General features: G+C 49.3%; 1 pseudogene; it reads right to left on the bottom strand.

Annotated features, from left to right (window-relative positions):
* Positions 1 to 2511: 2511 nt before the first annotated feature.
* LOC119273698 lies at positions 2512 to 3994 on the bottom strand (annotated as a pseudogene).
* Between the last annotated feature and the right edge of the window lie 754 nt (positions 3995 to 4748).

The following is a 4748-nucleotide window of genomic DNA, read 5'->3' as shown; positions in this document are numbered from 1 at the left end:
TTTACCGAAAATCTTAGCGTAGCATGGCCTGATACCATTGTTAGATCCTCTGGATCGGGGTAGGCTAGAGACTCCGGTGGTCATACCTTCTCCTTGTGCTGACGAGCTCGAGCCGGAGGCCATTATGATGTTGTGGCGCACGGTGATGGTGGAGAGTGGGCGAGGTGGTGGCGGTGCTTCCCGTCACTATTGTGAAAACCCTAGATCGGAAGGGATTAAGGGTGTGTTTGTTTGGGCTCTAAATAGCAGCTTCTATGGCTTCTCGTGCTTAGAAGCTGGAGCCGCACCAAACACTCATTTTTTGGGCCGGCTCCACGCAGCACCTGCTATTTCGAGCTTCTCGCGGCAAGAGCTGGCTCCAAATTGACGAATGACAGTTTTGCGTTAGGGTTCCTCAGCGCCCCCTTTCCCGCCGCCATCCGCCCCAACTCCAGCCACCGGCGACTCAGCCCATTGCTGGTCGGCGTATCGGAGAAGTCGCAGCCCGAATCCCCGTTCCCGGAACGCAGGGCGCCGCCGCCTTGTGCACTACATCAGGCACGCCGAGCCTTCCACGGCGGCGCGGCGGCCACGCCTCCTGTCCGGCCCAAGCTCCGCCTCTTCCCCAAGCTCCACCCTGAGATACTCAGCGACCTGTCACGCATCCTTGCGCTCTCCTGCACCCTGCTGCTTGGACGACGACTATTATCTCGCCTGCATCGGTAGCGAGGCCTAGTGCTGCCTGCATATGTGTGTGCTCAATGTGTGTGTGCTGGCCGTGTGTGATGCTGCTGAAGCTTGTGCATATGCTGTTTGGTGCTGCTGTACACATTACGTGACATGTATGGATTTGAGTGCCGAGTTCGTATGCAATCATGTTCACTGGATGCTATGTTTCTTGTAATTTTGTTTGCAATACACGTGAGCTGTCTGCTTGTGCTCATTTGTTCATGTAGCTGTACAGAACTGGGACAACAATACATATTTGTCTTTGTTTCATCCGAATGTACAAACAGTACTGAATTCCGGCTTGTCATTGTAGTTCTTTTTTACCTACAAAATCCATAAAGTGATAGATGCTTAACTCGATGATTTAACTTATGATCAACAAATTATATATCAATACATTGTCTATACCATAAAAGAACTATATTCCGGTTAAACATTTGTAAACCTATGAAAATTGGTCATCTAAGACAAAGAAAAGCTCTTAATCAGGTCATTTACTGTTAAAACAGTATAATAAACACTTAAAACCAATCTACAAAACAATAGAGGGCGTTCAGGCCATTTTGGTATGTCTCTATGAAGTGTTTCATTCCTAAAAAACACTCACGAAACTTATTGAACTGAACCCTCAATCCTAGTCATACAAGGCAGATTGGTCTTTGCAAAATATGTATGGCTATGGATGAATATCTGGAGCACGCACGGCTAAAGTGTTCACATCCAAAACGTTTGTGGGACGAGCCACAGCAGCAGTTCGGCTTCCATATGCCTAGGCAACATCCATCAATATGGGCCAGAGACACTGTGTGCTGATAGGTTCATTGGCAGGAATCGTTCATCGTGTCTTTATCATGTGGTCAATTTGGCACCCAAGAAATAGATTGACGCAGGAGGGGGAAGGCTTCGACCCGGCAACCTCTATCCGTCTTATTAGGGAGGCCATCACACTCGTGGATATTCCTGGACCTCATGCTCTAGTGATGCCCGGCCATGGTTGGTGGCATCCTCGAGACCCGGATTATGCCAAGATTAACACCCACACTGCTATCAAGCGAGAAGATGGGAGAGGAGGGGCTGGGCGTGTTGCTCGATCATCCAGTTCATTTCTAGGGGCGTGGAGTAAGCTATACCCAGGAGTAACTGATCCTCTCATTGCGGAGCCGATGGGTCATCTTTGCCAAGCTTAGAGGATTTACAAATGTCATTCCATAGACGGATTACCTCGAGTTGGTGAACCTGTGGACCACTTGCCATGACTCTCGTTCAGTCGTGGCACCAATTTTTATAGAAATTGGAGAGCTTGCTAGTAGTTTCGATTATTTTGTTATTGAACATGTATTAAGATCAATTAATAGCCTGGCGCATATCTGTGCCAAGCATTCTAGTACTGAAAGCTGGTTGGACAAAACTTCTAGCTTCCTGACCAGCAGACTCTTGGCTGACTGTTGGGAAAATGCCTTTATTTGAATAAAGCTATTGAAATTCCCCCGCAAAAAGAATACATGTGGGATTTTCCATACTTGGAGGTTCCAGTTCCATCCACCTCACATAAATAACGCAGACTTCGCTCACGTTGCTGGAGGTTACCTCCACAATTTTTTTTGATGTTTCCTTTTTCTGGCAATAAAGGATGGACTATCCATAATTAAAATGTATGGAATTCCAAATCTATGAATAATGTGCCTAGTTATGAATTGAATTATATCCATATGGGTCATATTCTTGAGAGGATGGAGGTAGTAGTGACTTAAGTTATTATCCACACAACAAAAATGTAAACAGGGGTGGCTTGGACTAGCAACATGCTGGCAACATAAATGTACATACTAGTGCGTCAATCGCCGAGTTGCTTTCCAAGATTTTCGACATCCAACAGAAACTGGACAAACGCCACCCGCGATGGGCCACCTTCCTCCAGGGTCGCCTTGGCCTCTTCCCTGAGAGCAGCTACCCGGGCCCTGAGATGCCTCCCTTCCTCACCCTCAATCACGAGCCGCACCTTGGCCTCCACCTCGCCTGCTTTCACAAAACCTGTCATGTATCCCTCCAGCTCCACAGCAACGCCCATGCCCTCTGTCATAGACACCTTGTTCATCCTTTGCTCTCCTTCCAGCGGCAGACACAACATCGGCACCCCAGCCACAATGGCCTCCATTACCGAGTTCCATCCGCAGTGTGTCACGAACGCACTGGTTGCCCTGTGGCCGAGCACGTCCATCTGCGGCGCCCACGACTTGATAATAGGCCCCTGCCATTGGTCCGCTCTAAGAACCCTTGAGGTAGGAGCGCGTCAAGTTCCGGCTCAGGGCGCCCTTCCAAGTATTTTTTCTGGGCTGTCGCTTCCCGCAGGCATGCGCACGGACCATAGGAACCGCTGTCCTGACCTCTCAAAGCCAATGGCTATCTCCTTCAGCTGCTCTGTCGAGAGCGTGCCCTTGCTCCCCAAACAGAAGAACACGACACTGCGGTCGGGCTGCACGTCGAGCCACTTGAGGCATTCGTTCCTCTCTACTTTTTCCTCATCCTTGGCGCCCTTGCCGACCAACGGACCGACGCAGTAGATCGGAGGCAGGATCCTTTCGGGGACGCAGAGCGGGCCCCTCAGAGACTGCACCGCCCGACTCTCCAACGACTCGAACGTGTTCAGGAGAACGCCCATGGTCTCCGTATTGCGCTTCCAGATGTTCATCATGGCCTTGCACATCTCATCTTCGGGGTGCTCCAGCAGTTCCTTGATGAGATGAGACGCTCGCATCGGCGGAATGCCGACGAAATTGAGCGGCGTGTCCCCAAGTTCCTTCAAGCCCGTCTGCCTGCCGGCAATCAGTGTCGGGAGTTGGGTTAGGGCTGACAGGCACGAGGCGCTCCCTGCGAAGAACGTGTACACCGGAACGCCGAGATTCATGCAAACGTCGGTGGCATCAATGCAGAACATGTCGAGGACAATAGAGTGCAAGCTTTTCCGGTCGATGGCGCGGAGGAATGCTTCGAACTGCTCGTTGTAATAGTGCAAGAGCTCGAGCATGAGTAAGAAAGGGTGCTTGCCGGAGGCGGCAAAGTCTTGAGCATGGATGGACGGGAGGACATGGAAGGAGATGGACGGGTTAGAGGCAGCGATGCGCTCTATGACGGTGGTGCCGGAGTCTGACAACTTAAGGGGCTCCTCGACGAGCACCATGGTGACGTCGTAGCCGTGCTTGAGAAAGACGTTGGCGAGCTCTGTCATGGGGCGAACGTGACCGACGCCGGCACCGGGGTACAGGACCACGGTCTGCTTCATCTCGAACCTATGGAAGGTGGGTGCACAGAATTGGAGGAAATAGTTGGCGTTGCCGTATGCGAATTGTAACTGCCTTGAGAGGAGCAGTTTGGGCATGGAAGCTCACGACTCAGAGATATGTGGACGTTATATAGTGGAAACTGGAAATTCTTCCGTGCACGGGACCTCCCGTGAACTGTCCAGCCAGCCATTCTTTTCGTGCACGAGACAAACTACTCTCCAGCTTTTTCTTGGCACTGCTCCGTACAATACCCATCTTTGATTGCAACTTTTTGTTGATAGCGGCTTGGTACCCACCTAACGTGTCACGTTTTGGAATTGTGTGTCGACATTACCTCGTGTGGGCTCAGCGATGCTAAACTCATCCCTTCTACCCATCCACTACGTTTTTTACTCTACCACAAAAATCTAGCATTTTATTGCATTGTGCGATATTAATTCATTGATATCTATTGAATACCTCACAGCGAGATCTTTAAAACATGATCAATCTAGGATATATTTTAAATAAATTTAAATTTCGTGGAACATACTTCACTCATTTCTTACAAAAAACAGATTTCACTTGTTTATTTCAAAAAAAATCACTCCATTCAAAAAAGCTGATTTTACTCAATTCAAAATAATTTCACACAGCAAAGTAGATTACACACATTTTAAAATACGTATTTTACTTGTCTTAAAAACTGATTGCCCTGCGAAAAACATGCTCGGCCCCGTGTCGCCTTGCCCAAGGCAGCTCGGGCGTGACTCTACCCTA

This window comes from Triticum dicoccoides, chromosome 3A, assembly GCF_002162155.2.
Source record: "Triticum dicoccoides isolate Atlit2015 ecotype Zavitan chromosome 3A, WEW_v2.0, whole genome shotgun sequence".
Classification (NCBI taxonomy): domain Eukaryota; kingdom Viridiplantae; phylum Streptophyta; class Magnoliopsida; order Poales; family Poaceae; genus Triticum; species Triticum dicoccoides.
This window is presented reverse-complemented; position numbering and strand designations above follow the sequence as displayed.